The 23,831-nt window shown below is 34.2% G+C and overlaps 1 protein-coding gene across 13 annotated transcripts in view; it reads left to right on the plus strand.

The window, feature by feature from the left end:
* Gas2 (growth arrest specific 2) overlaps positions 1–23,831 on the plus strand; it is a 125,371-nt gene that overhangs the window by 19,449 nt on the left and 82,091 nt on the right. The window lies entirely within an intron of this gene.

Below are 23,831 nucleotides of genomic sequence, written 5' to 3' on the forward strand. Positions count from 1 at the left end.
TGTTCCTGCAACTCTGGCAAGAGAGAGAGAGAGAGAGAGAGAGAGAGAGAGAGAGAGAGATCACTGTACTTAGTTTTGATATAGTTTATAACTCCTCATAAACTATTATATAATATAAAACTTCTGCTTCACCCCACTTTTCTTTATCTTAAAAGAAGCTCTGTAAATTTATTAAATACCTCAGTGACTCCCAAACTTCGTTGTGCATTTGAATCACATGAATGTTTTAAAAAATACTGAGACCTGGATTCCATGCCTGAACATTTTGATTTACTTCCCATAAGTTACAACCTGAAGAGGTTTTTCAAAAGCTTCCCAGGAGATTCTAATGTTCAGCAAAATTTGGTAACTACTACATTCTCTGTATCTATCCTCTTCTGTTGGGTAGATACAGATTTGTGAAAGATCATCTGTCCAGAAAGTGGATGAAAAAAGATTTGACACAGAAGCTGTATTTCTAAGCCTAGTGCTTTCTCCTTTTGGTCAACTTTGGGTAGAACAGATCTGCAAAAACTTTATGAAAATATTTCTTGTCAAGCTTGATATTAGTACACCAGTTATTCTTCTGCTGTGATTTCTTTTGTAAAGTAACTGATGTCTACTTCAGCTTGCTGATGAGGATATCTTATGCCTAATAGCAGGACAGTAGGTGTGGAAAGTTTACTGTGATGCAGTAAACAAAAGGGTAGAAAGCATTACCTTCTTACTGTAGAGATTTAGAAAACTTTGTGTTGCCTCAAGATCAGGGTTATTTGAATTCTTCATGGAACAAAGAACAAACTCTATTAAGACTAATGTACAGTTCTATGATTTTGTTTTCTTCTTAAAGCAGAAAAAAATATGCCCAAATACAGTTATGACCACAAGGCTGTCAGATGTTAAGAGCATTTGCCTATACATCAAAAGCTTTGACCTTGAGTCCATTTTGCTTGAGTTTTAATTTTATTATTTATTAATTGGTTGTTTCTGAATTTTAGCTTCCTGTAAAATAAGATTCATAATTATGTATATGGCACAAAAAAGGACCTTGATGAATATTGTATTCTTTCCCTACCTGAAAAAGTGTTGAGAACCTGATGAGAAGTTTAGGTGGACTAGAAGAAAACAAGTACTTTGCAAAGGTTCATATGTAATATGATAGCTGCTGTATGCAAATATGTAGAGACATGCCCAAAATCTCCATGGAAATACAAAATGTGGAGAATATTTCTGGGTCAAGGTTTTGATAGCTGTTTTCCTTTGAAACATTTATTTCAATGTTATATAATTTTATGATAAAATATAAAAAGAAACAAGAAAATTTTATTTAATTCTAAGTAGAATTGCAGCAAGATTTTATTAAACTTGAAATACTTAAGCATTTTGTTTAATTGAATTTAAAGCTAAGATTTATTCTGATTATGGTAAGTTTATTATAGTATAAAAACAAAACTGCTCATTCAAACAAGAGCAGGTTTAAAAATAACCATTATGTCCCCACCTTCATTGCTCAAAAATTCAAATTTGACATAAGTTCAGAACTGACCCAGTTGTTCTTGATTGAATTGCCTTCTGTGTCCTTGGTAGCATTTATATTTTTCATGGGTACCTTCCAGTAATGTGCAGATTAAATCAAAATAAACTGTACCTTACCATGTGAAAAATGCCAACAACATAGGTATTAAAAAAGATTATGCACCATTTTGTTATAAATCAAAGCCTATATTTACAACAATGGATTGACTATTTTCCATAGAATAAAAGTGTGTGTGTGTGTGTGTGTGTGTGTGTGTGTGTGAGAGAGAGAGAGAGAGAGAGAGAGAGAGAGAGACACTATTACTCTCCTGTTGGCATATTGAAGTTTAGGAACAATGATGGTAAAGACGGTTGAACTCATTAATACCTTCGTGCTTAGTTTCAATATACTTCATATAGAAAGATGTTGAAACACAATTATTTTAAAAAGCCAACTATAAAGTTGTTCCTACCTAAAGTCATATCACAGGAAGTCCTAGCAGCTTAAATCTCATCTCCTCATTTTTATAGCTGTGTTTTTAGTTTTTCTGATTGATAGTTAAGTAGGGGATTAGACAGCTGTGGAATAAATGTTTTTGGACAAACAAGTTTCTCCTGGTATATCTGAAGTATGTTTGTGGTAAGAATGACTTAAATTCTCTTAATATTTGAAAGTAAATTTTAATGTATGTCAGACAATTTATATTTAACATTTTAGTTAGAAAACCATGACTATTTTACATCCTTCTCTGGTTTCATAAAATACTCCAAATGTAAATAAATTTTTCCTGATTCTTTCTGTTCAGGCATCAATGGATCAATAATAAAATAGCCTCTTTAGGTGTGTTATCTGTAAGTAATTTAACCTTGGCATGGTGATCATTTTCCCCCTAAGCATGAGAGCTATTCAGAGACTAGCAACATTTGTCAGTAATTAGATGGAAATATCTGAGACCAGTGTACAGCAGTTTAATGCAAAATTTGATTTGCTTAGTTTAATGTTCATAGAATGATAAATTCACCATAATTCTTAGTCCTAATATTCTTAGAGATGAGGATCTTTAATGGCAAAAATTTAAATGAATATAATCTTCCTAATATCCTATAAGACAATAAAACCAATACAAATCTCAAGTCCAAGTTGAGATTTTATGCCTTTTGACTATTAATTGACTCAAACTTGGCATCTCCAACCAAGAAAGGGTAATTATTACATTTATGCATGAACTCATAGTCCAAATAGAGTTCAACCTATGAAACCCTTCTTGTTTATTATTTTTTTTAACCTCTTTCCTTTTCACCACTGATAGCTTTGCTGATTTGTGTACAAAACTCTCTCAACCACTGTGATGTCAACACAGGGCAATATATTAAAAGGGTTTGACCTCACTTTCCCCACTAAAATTTCTTTCCGTCTATCTCATTTATTTTGAGAGTGTTTGTCTCTGACATCAGAATTTCTCTGGATGCAGAGCTTCCTTTGACTTCAGAAGGCTCTGAGCGCTTGGATCAGGTTTGAAGCACATGAAGAAGAAGAAGAAGAAGAAAAGATCTGTTACCTAGTAGAATGCTACATTATGCTCTGAGGAAGGGACTGAACACTTGCCATCCAAATGTAGAATTCAGGCCTTGTTCAGGGGAAAGAACATCCTAGTCAGATAGAATTCCCATCATGCACTTGCCCATCAGGAATACTTCTTTCTCCAGGCTGTAAGATAACAAGACCTCAGGATGTCGTACAATCTGGGAATTAAATAAAACATAAAGATTACAGTTTTTCCTTTCCAAAAAAAAAAAAAAATCAATAGCACTGTTTGTGTAGAGAACATTTTAACATGATGAAATTCAGAGAAATCCGGAGATTTGTGTTTTCTGTTCATACCTCTAACAGAATAAGAGAATATGGAAAATGATACAAGGCATTATGCAAAGAAAAAATGTCTCAGCTGTGATTAATCTGGAGTCATTCATATCTAACTATGCAGCCACGATAATTTTATGCTACTTAAGAAGTAATGTAAGATGTTCAAAATGTAAAATAATGCTAGGATTAAACCAACAAAGCGAATAATGATGAGATACAGAGATGTAGGTAGAATTATGTGAAAAAAAAAAGATTTTTCAATGAATATGTGGCTGTTTAAGATTAAGGAAGGAAGAAAAATGAAAGAATGGAAAAGTTTTAGTGGTAAATGCAGTCCTTTGGGATTTGTAAATTGTAAGTATCCAGAAGCCTTAAATATAACGAATAAAATAAATTTCCTTGTCACCATTTCTCTAATGCCTGACCAACTGGCTAAAGTTTTCACCCTAAAATCAGATAATTGAATGTTCAGCTTGATGTTTTTCTCACTAACTAGTTTTTCTTTGTACTGTCTTAGAGAGATATGCCTAAATGGGGCTTCAGTGCCATCACAGGACATGTTGACAGTTATACGGAATAATAATTTTGAAGGAATTTGACTTTTTTTTTTTTTTACCCAGGGTCAACTGTCATAAAAGACTTGATATGGGCTATATGTGCAGATTGAGAGAGGAAATAAAAATTAAAAAATAGTTATGATAGGGAGCAAGTGATGTTCTTAAGAATTTCCTGAATCTTTAGGCCTAATTGAGCTGATTCCATATATGGTAATTATATCCAACGATAAAGTAATGGAGAGGATAATTTAAAAATATGACCAACAGGATCGTAGGGCAGTGAGTTCATGATAAATAGTTCAGGTTTCATGGCCATGGTATCCTCTGGAGAAATTCAATCTCTATCAGACAAAAATTAGCAAACTAGACACATTTGCATTGTTTCCTTCACGAAGTAAGAAATGTTCCTGCTTGGCCCCTACTACTGAAACTAAGAGCTTCATTTAGCAGTCAGAGCTGCTTCCTAAGTTTTTATAGGATTCATCCTCTGCCTTCTGGATGTGTGTATTTTATGAAGCTATCTACTCAGCCCATAATTCCTGCCTTCTGATTTGAACCAGTGAAATATAACACAGTAGAGGCGTTTGATGCAATTGGGATATGTTCAGTGTCCCTGTTGTGTCACAGACCTTGAGTTGTTGTACAGGATAGTAAAAGAGTTCTGTTGTACCTGTCAAGCATGTGCAAACTGATTCTGTAGCTTTCTGTTAATTTAAATTAAGAATAATAGATCAAACCAAGTACCGACATATAGAGTGATAACAAGGCATTATGCATTCAATGAAAAGACCACATCTATAAAACTAATTCTGGTTAAAGCTTTTACTTCCTTATAATTTCCCTGCTGTGTTTAAAGTCCCATTGATCTTTTATATTGTCTTAGGTTGAATAGAAATATGGTAGAATTACTTTTCTTGATAAATCCAGGTTATGATTATTATTGCGAATCTCCAACTTTTTCAAAGACATGAAATAGTATTTGTTTCCTTTACCACATAAGAACTTACTCTACTTGTCAGGAAATAACAATTTTGATAGTTGCTGAGAAATATCTATGCTGATTATACATTTAAAAAAACTACAAAAATAACCTCTGATATATTCAAATATGTTCTAGTCTTAGTGTAAAATATACTTTGATTTAAAAAAGAAATCTATCATCTAATCCTCACAAAACATTTCTTGTTTCCTTGCAATAAAGATTATAAGGAAGTTTTATAGTAAAGGCAAAGTCATTACTGTAGCCCCTTTCTTCACTGGAACTGGTGTCTGTTCTACCTCAGGAATTTTGATATCAGATGATGATCTCATTTTTTGTTATTATTGTTCTTTGTTTATTAATGAAACACAACTTGGGAGAGTTTGCTTTCTATTTATACCTGCAGATCTTATGGTTAATAAAACATAGTTACATTTCTTATGGTGCAGGTCATTTTAACAGATTTGATTGGACTGTCTTATATTCTGGAAGCCATATCTATCTTGCCTAAGGAAAGCATTATCATGTATTCTGCCAATCTAAGAATGTCCATTCACATTAAAAATAAGGGTATTTATTTCAAGTACTGCTCATGCCTCTTTCTTATGGAAAAAAAAAAGTCCCATAGTCCCATATAGAAAAAATGGAAGAAGTAGAGTCTCTTGGGCCTCCCTAAGTGATGTAATTAAAAGTAGGCTTAGGTGAGCTATGCACTCACTATAAGTTGAATACAACACTTTTTTATTCTCCAAGTTTTGAATTCCTTTCTCTATATTACACTGAGTGATTTCTGGCCTTTTACTGTGGACTAGCATTAGATTTACTTTTGCATTAACCAATCTAGCAAACTTTTATAGAATCATCCCTGGCCACCCATGCTAGCACAGAAAATTCAAGACATCTTGTCATTACAGTCAAAGCTCATTAATTCTTCCAAATTTAACATTACAGTCTGTTCTTTTCAGACTAACATTCCCTGAAACTATTACATAGGTGGAGAAAAACCTTGCCATCATACACTTAGAGGTTCTCAAGGTTTTAAGTGTGCAGTGAGGCTATATAACTAGTTTGCCAGGAATTCCAGAGTCTTTCTGAGATGGAACAGGAGCTACATCTATGCTGGGACAAGGCTGAAGTATTTTGACACCTGGTGGAGGTTGTCAGCTCTGGCTTAAAATATAGGTTCTTCATTCTGGGGCTAGGTAAGATGTTTAAGGACATAGCTGTGGTTCCAGGAATGTCCTGTGTAACTGATGTTCTTTTCATATCCTGGCTCAGGAAAATACCAGCAGTGGGCAGTCCACAAGTAAGTTCTCTGTTTCTGGAGAGGAAGCTCCACCTCCCAGCCTGCCCTCTCCCTTCAAGTCTGCCCTTCCCCATCACAAGATTCTCATTGTATAATAGGACTCTCATCAGAGCACAGAAGTTGGGCAAAGGACAAGAGCCAATACCAAAAGCAAGTCATTTTTGCATCTGAACTCCTTATATCACAGCTATTTTGTGGAAAATCCTTTCACATCCACTTGCATTTGTGAAAGAAACTTGATCAATTTCTCTAAATTTGACATCAGAATTCTTGTAAATTTCAAATTTTATGATAGTTACAAATATTGAGCTAAAAGAAAATTTTTGGCCCGGGGGGTAATGGGGATTGAATTCAGAGGCACTTGGACACTGAGCCACATCCCCAGTCCTACCCTATTTTGTTTTTTAGAGACAAAGTCTTACTGAGTTGCTTAGTGCCTCACTTTTGTTGAGGCTTGCGTTAAACTTGCAATCCTCCTGCCTCAGTCTCCAGAGCCTCTGGGGATTACAGGCATGCACCACCGTGCTCAGTTGAAAGAGAATTTTTAATCTATTAATATTTACTCTGATTGTTCATGCTAAAGGAACAATTTCATTATACTTTCATTCTCCCTATGTAAATATTTCTGAATCTAGTTTTTGATTGAGACATTCAAAAGGTACAAAGTTGAAATACACGGAGGAAAATGAAGTAGGGTTCCATGAAGCAGTTTGTAAAATTATTATGTAGTTTTTTTTTTGTGATGGTTCTAGTGTTTACCATCTTTTGAAAGTTATTAACTTATTGTGCTATTTGTTGTGCTAGAAGAATACTTAAGTTCATATCTAATTTTATTTTCATAATTCTATATTCTTGTGCAAAAGAAAATGTTGTGTTAGTTTAAGACCATATTAAAAGATTTTTTTCAACCTCTGCCTAATACTATGGGCTTCTAGTTTTTTTTTTTTCCATAACTTCACTCTAAAATCAGTCTCAACAGCAAGTCCAAATACCCCATTTTTTTTCCTGAGGCTTGATGCCCAAACATTACTTGTTTGGTCCTAAAGAAAGAAAAACAAATTCTTGCTAACACAAGCAAAACTAATTTATTGGAAGAACGTAGGATGTCTTTTGGGAAAGAATGAAATTTGGAGGAAAGTGAACCTGACCTTGGATAATCTAAGAATCAGGCCATTCTCAAATGTTATGTAGCATACATGTGTGAATAAGTCATTTCAGAGTGCCTCTATAATAATTAATCATTTCAAATGCTTAGAGAAAGCAGCTGTATGGAAGTGGCTGGTGGTGTGGACTCAGCACATAGACTGTCTGACTTTTAATCATAACTCCACAGTCACTGCTTATTAGCTTGAGACAATTACTGAAAATCTCTGTGCCTTAGTTTACTTATTTGTGAAATGTAGATATGAATAGCATCTTCCTCAGTAAGTTATTATGAGAAGTAAATAGGTTAATATAAATAAGTACCTGAGTAGTACCTAGTACACATATATGTTCATTAGCATTTAGTTATTAACTTTAGGATATCATTCTTTCTCAAAATTAAAATTTAAGCATGAAAAAAGAATCTGGTAGTCTAACAGACAATACTCTGAAAATAGCTTGGTTGAAAATTCTCAGATTGAATAAAAAGAGAAAGGAATTTTTTTCCATTAGAAAATTAATATATTTCTATCTAAATAGAGGGAAGGGGATTCTGGAAACATAGAGATGTCTTTTTTTTCATCACACTCCATAGGTAGAGGCCCCATTCCTGATGGTTTTCCCGTCTGTATATTATTCCCCACCCTGTACATATTTTTATACTTATTTGTTTTCTTATCTTTACCCTTTGTTAGACTCTAAGTTCCTTGAGAACATGGTTTGTGTTTTATAATCTATAGATCAAACATAATGTATGGCATATGGGTACTCTGTAGATATGTATTTGGATGAATAAAAAGATTAATGGGCAAATGAATGTCCCAATATAGATATATACTTTCAGATCAAGAGTGCTATCAATGCAACCCTCAATTTTTAATCCTGAAGACCATGATGGTCACCAAGTTTGAAATCCCTCCCTCTGCTGGTTTTTCTCAGCTGAGAAATCTTTAATGTGCAAAACCAAGAGGCACAAGGTTATTTTAAGTAATGGAAATGACAAAGTATTGGGGAATTTTAGGGTAGTGTGAGGACAAACAAGGGTCTAAGGACATTGGAAGTGCTCACAGAAAAACTATCAGAAGTAATAAACTGTGGAGGTCTAAAATACTTGGTAAGCAATCAGTTCCCAGAAGCTGATCATATAGTTAATTGTCGGTGTTATCATGTAGTCACATAATATGCAATTATTTCAGCTCAGAGCATAATGTAAAGGTACAAATGAGAATAAAAACGAGCACATAAATATCCACTTGGTTCATTCAATTTGAAGCTTTAAGGCTTGTTTATACAATTTGTCATGGGTTATACAAACTAATGTTTAGACAAGGGATAACTAGTGATTTTATAAATTTGTAAACCATTGAGAATTAGGAAAAAGAAGATTTCAGGGTTTTCATGTAATAAGTTCTCAAGAGATGTTTTGACCTGAAATGAGGTGTTGTTACAGTAATTAAGGATTGTATCTTTCAGTTACTGAAGGAGACAGAAAGATAGCATCTTTTTTTTTTCTTTTGCATTTTTCTCCAACAACTACCACTTTTGCCCAATTAAAATAGTTGGTGATTGAAATGGGAGAATTAAACCTTTGTTTCTTCTCAGAGCCCTTAATTAGCCAGCCACCAAAGAACTACTTAACAATCAAGGTAAGAATACTATTTCTATAAGACTGTGGGAAGGACTCAAAAAATTTCAATGCTTAGGAACAAATACTGCTACTGGCTTTCTGAGAATGCCTTATTTTATTGACAAACAGGCCGCTCGAAGTGAGATATAAATGATTTGCAGTAGAGCAAGTTCATAATTTTATCAACCTTTCAAAATGGGGAATATTACTAAATGTAAATATTTTGTTAAAAATTTAATGAGTTACATGTTAAAAACAAGAGATAATAGTCCTGAGGATGTGTGCATGTGTTTTAGTGGTGGGAAAGATAGATGTGACTGAAAAATAGGCAGCACTTACTCCTAAGGCATTTACTCCATGCTATGGAAAAATATAATGCATGTATTAATATAGTGTTTGTCATGTCAAGTTTAGAAAGTTATTGGGAAAAGCTCTAGTTAAAATCACTATTTTATTGTGTTGCAGAATTTAGAAGTTAAAACATACAGTACGGTATGCTAAAATTTTGTACACATTTTTACTACTTTATTTTGAGTGAATTTCATCTGCTTTCTAAGTCAAAAAGGATTGAAATAAAAATACCTGTCTGAAATAAAAATACCTGTTTTATAATCTGTATATAGTATCTGTATACATGTGGTAACTTCTAACATGCATATATATGAGATTTTGTAAATATTCTAAGTCAGTTTCAATAAATTAATTTGATCATTCTGACTACCCATACATTAGTAAATTACATTCTCTTTATGATCACATAGTCAAAATAAAAACCACTCCCATTCATTTGTCCTGAGTGAATCATAGAAGGAATTGTCACTGTCCTTCTTCTTCTATATTTCTTGTAGGCAGCAGATAAAGCCAGTGCCCAAGAAGGTAGATTGAGATTCTTTAAGAAAATGACTTAAGAAGCAGTTTGAAGGTTCTTGGTTATCTCTAGATGTAATTAGAAAGCAAACCAAACTATGTTATGACTGACCACATTATAACTTATTTGAATAAGAGTCTAGGTCCTGGCCTAATGGAAAATGACCTGCCAGGCATGGAATCAACCTTTGTTGAAAGTGCTCATGTTTGAGGTGGCTTTCCTTGTACGTACCAGGAAGAAAATAACAAATTAAGAACATTTCAAAATTTCCCTTACATTCTCTCTTATTTGTTGTAGACCTGTAGCTGCCAGCATTTCTCTGTGAGTTAGAACAAGCTGTTAATTCACCTAATCCTGATGTTCTGTTCTTGTTGGGTTGAGCTTCTGGTGAGGCCTCTGTGCTAGGAGATGTGAGGGGAAGTATTGCTAGCTCTATTTTGTATTCTGACAGGATCACTGACCCAAGAGAGACAGGGGGAGAGAAGGAGAAAGAGCAGTTGGCAAATTCTAACGTAGAAATTTTCATAGATTTCCATGGCTACAAGTTCATGTGAATCTGTTGACAATTCTCCTTCAAAACTGCTTTTTTTTTTGCATAATCTATTTTATTCATAAATTGGAAAAATAGCAAAATTACACATTTAAAAACACTTCTAGAAATATATAGTCACATGTAAAGATGAAATGGTATGAAATGATATACTTAAAAGGCTTAAAGATTAAGACAATACTAAATATAACTATGATTAGAAATAATACAAATTTTTATTCATAAAGTCTACGTGACTAATTTTTGTGCATTTTATATACTAAAATTATGTACCTATAAACAGAAATGATCTCTAAACAAATAACAAAATATTATTAAAAAATAAACTTAAAAATAAAGATATGTGTCATATTTAACTATAGAAAATAAGTATGATAAGTATATAAACTTCCTGAGTAAATCTATATTTTTTTTCATGTCAGTGATAATGTAACTGCTTTTACCTTTCCCAAGCTCAAACCATAAGCTTTTGTTCGGTGGTGTAAATAATGGTTATGTTAAAATCATGCTTTATAAGATTAAAATAAAACATGTTAAGTTAAAATTCCAGAAAGCATTAAAAATTTCAAATGAATTCTGATTGAGAAAGGGATGCACACACAGGTACATGTCCACACACTCACACATTCCTTATCTACATGACTTCCCAGCAAAAGCAGAACTTTGTTCCTTGAGCTTGAATGTGAACCTGAATTATTCCATGATGACATCATCTCTCCCGATTAAGGGCTCACATCCTGCCTTAACCACATGCAGGCTCATAGGCAAGACAGGATTGTAAAAGGAGTCTAACTGGGGAACTGTTTTCATGATATTTGATAGCACTAATTGTGGTCACTGCTTTCAAAGCACTGTGAATGTAGAATACTATGTCAAGAAAAGTCACTCTCACCATATGCAAAATGGGAAATTAATTCTTTTAAAATGAGCTGTTATGAAATGCTTTGGAGAAATTGAAGTCATTTGAACAAATTAATAATGAATATGCATGCTATTCCTTAAAGGTGAACATTAAAATTTTTATAATAAGAGCCTTTTTTAAAGGGACTGAAAATGAGAGGGAAGGAATGGTTTTTCATTTAAAAATGAGGATTGCTAGGTAATTTAACATGTAAGTATTATATTTGTGTGTGTGTGGTCCAAGGTATATGATACTGCTACATTACAGAGTAATGGCATAATGTGTTTTAGATGAGATAATTGAATTTACAGGGTATAGAGCTCTTTGGCTGTGTCTTAAGTTTTTAGGGGATCACTATATGAATGGTTTCTATTGTTTCCCTTAGCAGTTTGAAAATGCATTACATACCATGCATGAAGCCATCTAGTATGTTTTGTGTTTATGTTACTTTGCTGGTCATGTCTAATTTCACACCAGCACAGGCTACTTCTCTATTGGATGCCTTGCTAGCATTATTACTCCATATAAGAAATAGATCCTATGGGAATTTGCATATTTAAAGCCAAAGGGGGGAAATTAACAAAAGTAGCTCAATCAATTCTTAAGATTTAACCCTTTGATATGTAAAGAAAGAAAAGAAACTTAAAATGGGGATGAACCAACTTAATAAATTCATAGGTTTTATGAAGGATGTGAAGGTTAATAAACATAGATCCTTCCAGATCAGGAATAACTTACTCATTTTTTGTGCACACTCTTGCTGGCAGTTAGGCAAAGCCCGTGAATCCCTTACACTCTTTTTAAATATATGAAATATAACCTGTGAGATTACAAACACAACATAAAGCAGACCAATTTTATTGAAATAGACTATGAAGTATAAATAATCTTTACAATATTAAATATAAACATTAAAATACAAACTAAAAATAAAGAAATATATTTGCTTTTAAAAATTAATCTAACAATATTTTTATAAACACTGTATTGATTTTAAAGTTGAGGAGAGAGTAAACCCAATATTTTCAGTTATCTGCAGTATTTGTAATGTATAAGAAAAACTTCAACACTGTATCTTGATAAACCATTGTGCTTTTTGTCTATATTTATAACTGAAGGATTATTAAACTTCACTTAGATGCTAATGAAAATAAAGATGATTCTTTGCTCATATCAAATTCAGAATCCTTCCAAAACAAGTCCTCAATGTTGTAGATGAACTCAACCTATTAAGGAGAATTGTTATAAACATGCAAACTTCAGACAGATTTCTCTAGAGTAAAAGGGGTGCTATGGAATAATTAAAGCAAGAAACATTTTTATCTATAATAATTAATATGTGTGGAATATATATGAAAACATAAGGGTTGAGCTTCCCTAATTTGAAAATCTGAAGTGCTTCCAAATTGGAACTTTTTTGGGTGTTCACATGATGCCACCAATGGAACATTCTACACCTGTCCTCATGTGATGATGGGTCACAATACCCAAAATATTGTATAAAGTTATCTTCAGACTATGTGTATAAATTGTATGTGAGACATAAATGAATTTCTTATTTAGATTTGGGTCCCCTCTCCCAAGATATCTCATTTTGTATATGCAAATATTCTGAAATCTGGAAAAATCTGTACTCTGAAACACTTCTAGCCCTAAGCATTTTTGAATTTTGGATAAGGTCCACTCAATCTTATCCTTTTGGACAAGGGATAAGGAAACAGACCACATGTTATTCCATATTCTCTTTTACTATTTTTGATCTTGTTTAAAGATTGAAAAGTAGGTATCTGATCATTTTTCTTGACTTGAATGCCAGATGATGCAAACATTTCTAAGTACTTCCTCTCTGCCAGGCAAACATTGATTAGGTCACCAGATCATTTTTTTTAAACTGAAGTCACATCATGTCATTTGTTTGATTTCTCTAGTGGACTCTTGACTTGCTGGGATAAGAAGTCAAAGTCTGTACCACAGCCTGCAGGCCCTTCATGTTCTGTTCCCTGCTGTCTATCTGATCTCATTTCCTATGACCCCCTCCAATCCCCACACACATTCTAGTTTGCTTTAGGGATGCTGGGTTCTGGATGTCCTTTGAACCTAGCAGGAACGTTCTTCTCATGGGGCATTTACAACTGCTTTTTTATTTTCTAAGAATGTTCATTCATCAGATATGTGTATGACTAGTTCCTCAGTCCCCTCAGGTCTCTGCTCAAGTGTCATCTTTTGGTGAAGGCCTTCCATGAGTGAACAAACTATATAAAGCATTTTTTAAAATAGTGCTTTGTAAGTAATAAGCATTTATTAAGAGCCAATTATGTATAGGATGCTGATAAATAAAAAAGAATAAAGCACTGCTATCTTCTCTCAAAGAGCTTACATTTTAATTAAAAAAAAATCACAAACATAAAATACAGACATCAAAGGTAAATGCTAAATAAATGGTGTATAGGATACCAGTGGTTTTTTTGTATCCATAGCATACATTACATTGTTGACATTCAATTATTCAACAGATATATATTACAGACTTAAAATACACAGGGGAAGATATGGCATGTTGACGTGATCTCAGCTTTTTATAAACTTTCAGGGAAGAATAACATTAAGGTATTATTAAACAAACAATGGATTTCAACTGTGACATATAAATATGTGACAATCCATGTTTGTGAATGGTTTTAAAAGGAGGACATAACTTCATCTTTTGGAAAAGATATTTTATATTCTTCTGAAGCAGGAATAGGAATTAACTAACTAGAGAATGAACACAGAATGTTTCAGTATGTCAAAGAGCACATCTGAAACCCTTAAATGTGAAAGTATGTCATTATTTTGAGAAAATAAAGGAAAGTAAGTGTTTCTGAAGACGAGTATATAATGTGTCAAGAGATGAGATAGAAGCTAAGGCTTGCTGGATATTGCCTTTTATCCTAAGAACCTTATGCCAATGAAACTTTTAAAACAAAAGTGATAGAATTTTGTGAAAAGATGATATTTGTGGTGCAGAGAAAGTACTGGAAAGAAGAAATGAAGATGGAATTGAGCACCACAGGTAGGAAATTATCTTCCAGGTCAGTTGAAAGATAATGGCCACTTAGCTTTAGGGTGCTGGCAGTGAACCTGCAAAGAAGTAGGTGGCTTTTAGTTTTGTTGAGACTAGGTGGACTTGGCAGCCTTCATTGATGAATTATATCAAATGGGTCTTGATCCAGGGTTTACTACCTGTAGAAATGGATGAATGGCAGTGCTTAATTTTGCAATTGGAAAGATAGACATAGAGAACTGATTGGGGAAAACTCAGGTGCTACCGGGCACAGGTGTGTTATACCCTCACGTAAGCAAATGAGTAACAGAGTACTCCAAAGACAACCTTGAATTCACCTTAGCATGATACTTAAAATATATTAAAGTTGCAAACTCTGATGATAAATACTTTTTTTTAAAGTAAGTCAATAGCATCTTTAGATTTAATTTACATCTGACTAGACACACCATTTATGTTAAGTCATTTTGGTATCACTGTGTGACCAAAATACCTGACAAAAATAATTTATAGGAGAGAAAAATTGGGCTCACAGTTTTGGAGCTCTCAGTTGACTCCATTGCTCTGGGCCTAAGGCAAGGCAGAACATAATGGCAAACGGGCATAGCAGAGGAAAGAGAAAAGAGGTATTACTCGTGAAGGGAATACCCCCAGTGACCTATTTTCTCTAGCCATGTGCACCTACCGATAGTAACCACCTAGTAGTTCATTCACATTATTAATTCATCTGATGCACTAATCCAGTGATGAGGTAAGAGCTCTCACAATCTAATCTATTCACCTGTAAATATCGCTTCATTGCCTAACACAGAAGCTCCATATCAAAGCTGTAACACCATTGTACATTGACTTCTGCTTGTGAACACAGCAGATTCCATAAGCATTCAGGAAACAAATCAATTGATCTGAGCGCTTGGGAAAATTTGCCTACAATCAGTTGGAATTTGAATCATCTTACATAGATGAACAGACAGATATTTCTAGCAAATGAAACATAAAATGGTAGTGACTAAACATTAAAACTGAAAAAAATTCAAGCATATTCTAGGGATAGTATGTATACCAATGTGATTGGCTTACAGAGTGGAGAAGCTGGGGAAGCTGATGAGTCTCATTCCTGTAAGACTTAAGCATTTCATCTTTGTTTTATAGACAATGAGGTGGAAAATGAGAGCATTCAATCAAGGAAGATTAATCTGATGGTGATGTGTAGATTGGATTAGAGAGATTTGAGACTGGACAAATGTTTGGAGGAATATTTTGGGAAGCTTCTACATTTGTTTGAAGATGTGATATTAAAAGGTTTGGGGTAAGGATATGGTACTGTTTTGGAAAGGGCTGGGTATAATTGAAGACATATTTGCTGGAAAATGGCAATGAGCTAAATTGGTAACTTAATGGCCACAAACTGAAAGGGTAAAGAGATCATCAATGATGAGCAGAGAAAACTAAAACAAGGAAATTTGGGTTTTGGGGGAAGGGATGTAATGACTTGAGAGCTATCCTGGATCACTTGATTATTAGGTGGAAACCTTTGATATTTTAAAGATTATGCTTATGTGTTTCAGTGATCATTAAAATCCCCAAGGATTTCATAGCCTCATAATGAATTTTATTTCAATTCGTCAACTTTTCTTTGTTTCAGTTTTCTAATGCATATTTAAACTTTGCTATATGGCAGGCTGTATTTCAAGAACTTCCTGTGTAAGCTAATAATGTTCACAGCAATCCTGTGCTGCTGACACTGTGATTATGCCCTTTCACAGATGAAGCTGGGTTAACTTGCCGATATCACACAATTAATGAGTGAAAACTGGGGGTTCAGAACCAGACAGTCTGTCTCCAGATATGATGCTCATACCCTTCCATCTGCTGCCCCTTGCTGGAGGGAATGTATGTTTTGTCTATACTCGTATTTTATATATTTGACAAATATTCTTTAAGTGCTATTTCTTAGGAATTATGCTAGGTGCTGGGGATAAAATGATGAACAAAATCAGGACCTGTTCTATTCCTCATGAAACTTATACAGCCTGGAGGGAGGGAAAAATCACTATTCAATGACTCATATTCAGGAACATGGTAGCCGGAACACTTGAACAATGTGGATTTTACCAATTGAAAGGAAGTGTAAGGGAACATGATTTGTGTGATCCTTAACCTGGGACCTGGAGTTAATTGGACAAAGAAGTATGGGAGAGGCAGAGAACACAGTTATCATGTGGTGGGAGACAACCTGGAGAAAATGAAAGAGTGAGAACAGGAGTGGTTTTAATCACAGAGAGGAACATAGAGCCAGATACAACTGTCTGCAATTGGGACCTAAGCTAATACAAACTGTGGAACCATGTTATAAAAAGCTTTGTCCTGTTTCTACAAGCAGTTGGATGTCACTGAAAATTTTTAAGCAGGATAAACAATTGAATTTTCCTTTTGGAATCCCCATTCTGATATGGAAAATACCATTTTGAGTATGAAAATCATAGATGAACATACAGAATGATAATGGGAGACATCAGAAAATGGAGCCAAGAAAATGGTAATTAATTCACAATACAAATATAAAGAACTTGTTACAAATTTTTATATTTTCCTACAAATGTGTGAATTTATTATAGTAACTACAGAGATGATTATGTACTAATATTTTACCCTCATCAAGGCATTTGTAACAAAAGTACACATTTTCTTAAAATTTATTATTAATAAAGATAAGTAATGATTGAGGATTGATACTAAGTACTTTCTAGAACATCTTGTTTAATTCTCAAAACATTGTAAATATTGAACCTGTAAAAACTAAACAGATTAACTGTTATAGGTCCTATTTTCACTACTGTGACTAAGAGAACATGTAGAGAAGGAAAAGTGTATTTGACGCCCACAGTTTCAGAGGTCTCAGTCCATAGATGTCTGTTTTGATAGCTCTTGGGCTGGGGTTAGGCAGCACATCATGGCAGAAGACTAGGGCAGAGGAAAGCAGCCCAGGGCATGGCACCAGGAAACTGAGAGCTTCACTCACCAGGGACAGAATATATACTCAAACAGTACACCCCCAGTGATCTATCTCCTCCAGCCATACTCTACTTGCCTTTAGTTACCATCCAATTTATTCCTATCAGTGGATTCATCTCAGGGGATTAGTCCATTATTGGGTTACAACTCTCATCATCTAATCAATTCAGCTCTGAAAATTCTCGCTTTGTTTAACCCATGAGCTCTTGGAGCACTCCTCAATCTAAACCATAATGGTCATCATCTGCTGATTAATTTGTACTCACAGTATGCCCCCAAATATTGTGTACTACAGCAAAGTTAACAAAAATGATAACAACACAAACAACAACAGAATTTATTGGACCCTAAAATACATTGGGTTTTGTGGGATCCATCCATAAGACAATTTTCAAAATAGTATTCCTTTGTTGAATATTATACAAAAAAAAATAGCTTTGACTAGCCAGGCATAGTGGTGTAGGCCTGCACTCCCAGTAATTTAGGAGGGTGACACAGGAAGATCACAAGTTGGAGGTTAGCTAAAATAAAATAAGGGGTCTAAGGATGCAGCTCAGTTGTAGAGTGCTCTTGGTTTCAATTGCCAGTATAATAACAACAAAAGTAGCTTTAACTAAAGCATTAGAATTAGTGACTCTGTAAACTCAAAATTTGTTGACAATAATTGTCAATTAGCACATCTTAAAATGTGAAGGATTTGTTGGAAATGAAAATTCAAGATATATTTTAAAAGAATTTTCTAGCCTACTTCCTTAAGGTAATTCCCTCATTATGGAAGGGACACAGAAAATTGATGATATATTCTCAAAAAGAGTTTTTAAACTCTCATCGATTTGGTCGATCTACTATAATTAATTAATAATTTGAAATTACTATTAATATTATTGATAATCTAAGGGATTATCACACCTGGAATTCAAAATGCATGCCCTTCTCTGAGAAGTCATTTGTATTCCATTTCATATTTCACTCTTCCAGTCTTTCTCCTATTTCTGTGATTTGAAAGTTCCCCAAGATAGAGGTGGCAAGAGAGAAATAAATTATAGAATTATTTAATACAAATTTTCCTCCAGTCCATTCTTGACAACGATGACAGGAGTATTTTTCCAAACATCACATATGATTGGGTTACTTCTTGGCTTAAAATATGAAAACCTTTTATTAATTTGTGTAATGAATGTTCAGATTGCAAAATGGCAATGGCATGGCTCTTCCTCTATACCTAATTGTCCAAAATCAATCAATTTTCACATGGATTTCCTCATTTTTCTGAAAAAGGAGAAGACCCCACAATATTGGGATTTTGTTTCTCTATGGGAGACCACAAATGAATAAGGGTGCCCCTCCAGGACATGGAGTGATCTATTCAGGTGTGTGCAGTCATCTCCACTCCTCACAGTCCCCTGCAGCTAGCCACTTCATTCTCTTGTTTCATCTGCCTAGCCTCTTGTGAGCCTTTAAATTCATTAACCCCAGTAGAGATTCCAATTGTATTGATGTTTACGAAGCATGAAAGACCCTTTGCTAGTCTGTCTTGGTCTACATTCTACTCTCATCCTGTCCACATGCACCCTGTACTCATTCCTAACTCCCAGGCTTGCTCAAGCTTATGGAATGTTTCACGTTCCCAATTCCCTGCCCTTTTTATAAGTGCAGGAGATCCTTCAGTTTTATAAGAAGCTGTTCCTTTCCAAGACTTTCCATACTGATCCCTAAAGTTTCAAAAGAACTAAATTTAAACCACAGCTTAAGTTCTGCTATAATTCTTACAAAATGATATGATTTTTCTGTCTTAAAACAAGACATGGAGAATTGCTAGAAAGGGACATTGGCCCTATCTTTTTTGCCTTTCATTTTCTAGTGCCAGGGTTACAACTGGCACAGAGTTGTAATTTAATAATTATTATTTGAATTGAATCATATTAAATTTCTATTAATAATTTTAGATAGCCTTACCAGTTAATTGGATCTTAAAATATAGAACTAGAGTCCTGGAACCTCATCTTTCTCTGTTTAAGCATAAACAGTAAGTTGGGAGAAAAGAAGTTTTTTATAGTACCAGAGCATTTGGATAGTGATCACCATATTGATGTATATAAAAATTGAGCACAAAATATTTAAAAACAAAAGGAAGGTATTTGTTTTCAGGCTGTATAAAACTGCATGTTTTCCTTTGTGAAGCATTTAATGCTTCTTAAACAACTGTTAATGACATGGGAACTTTTTATAGACTTTATTTTTTCAGCTCTACTAACTTATAAGTAACAAAAAAGTGTGTATCTGTGGTATACAACAAAACATTTTAATATACGCATACATAGTGAATTATAAAATCAATATAATTATTATGTTCATCACATCACTTTTTGGGATGAGAACATGTAAGAACTATCCTCTTGGCTATTTTCAGTGTAATACACTATTATTAATTACAGTTCTCATGATATATGGTGGATTTTACATGACTTATGCCTAAAACTTTGTACACTTAAGCCTAGATCTCCCCATTCTCAACCCTTTCTTATCTAGCCCCTGGGAACCACTATACCACTCCCTATTTTTCAGAGTTTGACTCTTTTAGATTCCAAATGTTAGAGAAGCTTTAGTTTTCCATTAAAACTGAGTGGAAAGTACACCAGAATGGTACATTTGTTACAGCCCATGAGCCTACATTAACACATCATTATCACCCAAAGAACACAGTTTACACTAGAGTTCACTCTTCATGTTAAACATTCTGAGTTTTGACAAATGCACAGCTGTATCCAGTAGTACAGCCTCATATAGTATGGTTTCACTGACCTTAAAATCCTGTGTGTTCATCCTTGTAATCCCTCCTGCTCTGCTTTCCCCTGATTTTTTTTCTTTTTCTTTTTTTAAATTTTTATTGTTGGTTGTTCAAAACATTACATAGTTCTTGATATATCATATTTCACACTTTGATTCAAGTGGGTTATGAACTCCCATTTTTACCCCGTATACAGATTGCAGAATCACATCAGTTACACATCCATTGATTTACATATTGCCATACTAGTGTCTGTTGTATTCTGCTGCCTTTCCTATCCTCTGCTATCCCCCTTCCCCTCCCCTCCCCTCTTCTCTCTCTACCCCCTCTACTGTCATTCATTTCTCCCCCTTATATTATTTTTCCCTTTCCCCTCACTTCCTCTTGTATGTACTTTTGTATAACCCTGAGGGTCTCCTTCCATTTCCATGCAATTTCCCTTCTCTCTCCCTTTCCCTCCCACCTCTCATCCCTGTTTAATGTTAATCTTCTTCTCATGCTCTTCGTCCCTACTCTGTTCTTAGTTACTCTCCTTATATCAAAGAAGACATTTGGCATTTGTTTTTTAGGGATTGGCTAGCTTCACTTAGCATAATCTGCTCTAATGCCATCCATTTCCCTGTAAATTCTATGATTTTGTCATTTTTTAATGCAGAGTAATACTCCATTGTGTATAAATGCCACATTTTTTTTATCCATTCGTCTATTGAAGGGCATCTAGGTTGGTTCCACAGTCTTGCTATTGTGAATTGTGCTGCTATGAACATCGATGTAGCAGTGTCCCTGTAGCATGCTCTTTTTAGGTCTTTAGGGAATAGACCGAGAAGGGGAATAGCTAGGTCAAATGGTGGTTCCATTCCCAGCTTTCCAAGAAATCTCCATACTGCTTTCCAAATTGGCTGCACCAATTTGCAGTCCCACCAGCAATGTACAAGTGTACCCTTTTCCCCACATCCTCGCCAGCACTTGTTGTTGTTTGACTTCATAATGGCTGCCAATCTTACTGGAGTGAGATGGTATCTTAGGGTGGTTTTAATTTGCATTTCTCTGACTGCTAGAGATGGTGAGCATTTTTTCATGTACTTGTTGATTGACTGTATGTCCTCCTCTGAGAAGTGTCTGTTCAGGTCCTTGGCCCATTTGTTGATTGGGTTATTTGTTATCTTATGGTCTAATTTTTTGAGTTCTTTGTATACTCTGGATATTAGGGCTCTATCTGAAGTGTGAGGAGTAAAGATTTGTTCCCAGGATGTAGGCTCCCTATTTACCTCTCTTATTGTTTCTTTTGCTGAGAAAAAACTTTTTAGTTTGAGTAAGTCCCATTTGTTGAAGACAATACAATGATCTTGACATATCATACGTTTGCTTCAAATAGGGTATGAATTCTCATTTTCCACGTGTACAGATTGCAGGATCACATTGGTTATACATCCTGTCTTCTTAGTTTTGCTTTTTCCAGTTTGTTAAACAAGTAGAGGCATCCATTATGTAGCATTTTTAGATTGACTTCTTCCACTTAGTAATATGCATTTAAGTTTCCTCTGTGTCTTTTTATGGCTTGATAGTTTATTTCTTTTTATTACTGAATATTTTCTTATCTCACCATGCCACTTTTTATTTACCCATTCACCTGCTGATGTCCTTCTTGGTTACCTTCAAGTGTTAGTAATTATGAATAAATGTGCTATAAACATTCTGGGAAAGTTTTTCAGTAAATGTAAAATTTCAACTCGTTTACATAGTAACTTTTATTGTCTACCCCCTCTTTTACACCTGAAGTTTGAGAACTAGACTTGTTTTTCATTTGATCTTCATAAGGAGAGTCTTCGTAAGTGACCAGCACACTTGTCTACCTCACACTTCTAACATAATTTTATAACATGCCAGAAATTCTTTCAAATAATTCAAAATGCTTTACTTATTTGCTAACTCTGTTATTTAAGTGAGAATCCTCATAATTTGGCAGGGAAGAAAGGTACACCAAAATTCTGTAAGAAGCCATTTATCATATTTCTTTTTTTATGATATGAGTACTGTTATAATATCACAGCATGAAAAATATGTTAATATTTTGATATAAGACTTGATATCTATAATGTGGAATTTATCCTGGAAAGGGAAAAAGGAGGAGGTCCACTTGGAATTCAAGCTTAGTACATCCAGTTACTGCTGTACTAAACCATAGCTCACTGCTTGAGGCATAAGGTCTTATTGTAGAGTCCTGAGAAGAAGGCTATGATACTAGAAAGATTTCATTTTTACTTACCTTAAAAAATGTATATAATTTTGATTTTAGAGAATGTATTTTCATCTTCTCTAAAGACTCTTGGTATTTATAGTTAGACACCTTGGTACTGTGAATGTTCAAATGAAATAATTTTACTGAATGAGATTATTTTTCAATAAAATATATAGTGAAACTCAAGGCAGCATGGGATACAAATGGAAACATTATTTCCGTGATGGAAAGTGTGACTTTATTGCCTGCATATTTGAACAGTACATTCTATATGCCCTTTGGAAAGGAAAGATATTAGTTCTTGGCAAGTACCAGGACTTCCACTGTTTTATATCTGAAATGTCTACTTGATGTGATCAAGGGGAGTGTGTGTCTTAAATTTTTGTGAAGAATGAATTATTTAAAGTACCAGTATTAAATTTTCCATTCACAATATAGAGGAATTAAAGATGCCATTTTCTTGGTCTTTTTTCCCCCACAAAGCTTGAATAGATGACAGATATAATTCTTTGTCTTAAGGTTACTTGGCCAAATATTTGTGAAATAAATCAAATGTTAAAGTATATTAAATTTAAGGCTCCAGCAAGCTATCTCAGAGTAGTTAAAAGTGTATGGATATAAAGATGGAATGCTTTGATTTGAACTCTGTGTAAGCCCAGTTTGTTTAGATGAAAAATGAACATAGTTGTATTTACTTAACTTGTGATATTGTGTTTTGTGAATTCAAGAGGATAAACTATCTAAACTAGGTTTGCGTGTTCCCAGAGAATGGTAGGCACTTATAGCACTGGTTCCCTTCTTCCTGAACCCACCATAAGTTTCACACAGCAAATCAAGTCTCTCAAGTGCATAAATCACCTGTTTGTCAAAGAGGTACCATAATGTTAAATAAGATCCTAGTTCTCCAGATGTAGATTATTATATGAGTGAAAAAATAAATTAGTCACTACTGTCTTTTTGAAGCTAATTACAACTATGACACCATAACCAGGACATAACAATTCTGCACACTACACCAATAAGCAGAGTCTTCATAAGTGACCAGCACACTTGTCTACCTCAGTTATTACACACAGAGGAACTAGTCAAGTGGTCAAATAGTAAACTATAAAACTCCAAGTAATGATTTTATTTTCCACATTATGAATGTGCTATCTAGTATGAGGGCTGGAAACCACATATGACTATTGAAATTTAATTAGACTAAAATAAAGCAAAATTAATAGTTAATTCACTAGCCACACTCACTATAGTTCAAATGCTCAATAGAATTTAATGCATTAGTTATCACAGAAAACTATTCAGTACTAGAAAACTGTTCCAGAAGCTCAGTTTAAATTTAGGATAGATGTGTGAAGAAATCCATTGTTTGCCAGTCTTTTTCTGAATTCTTGCAACCATAATGAACAATTAAAATGTTTACAAGAAATTATGAGAAAAGGAAATCATAGGTAATT

This window comes from Marmota marmota, unplaced genomic scaffold (genome assembly GCF_001458135.2).
Source record: "Marmota marmota marmota unplaced genomic scaffold, marMar, whole genome shotgun sequence".
Classification (NCBI taxonomy): domain Eukaryota; kingdom Metazoa; phylum Chordata; class Mammalia; order Rodentia; family Sciuridae; genus Marmota; species Marmota marmota.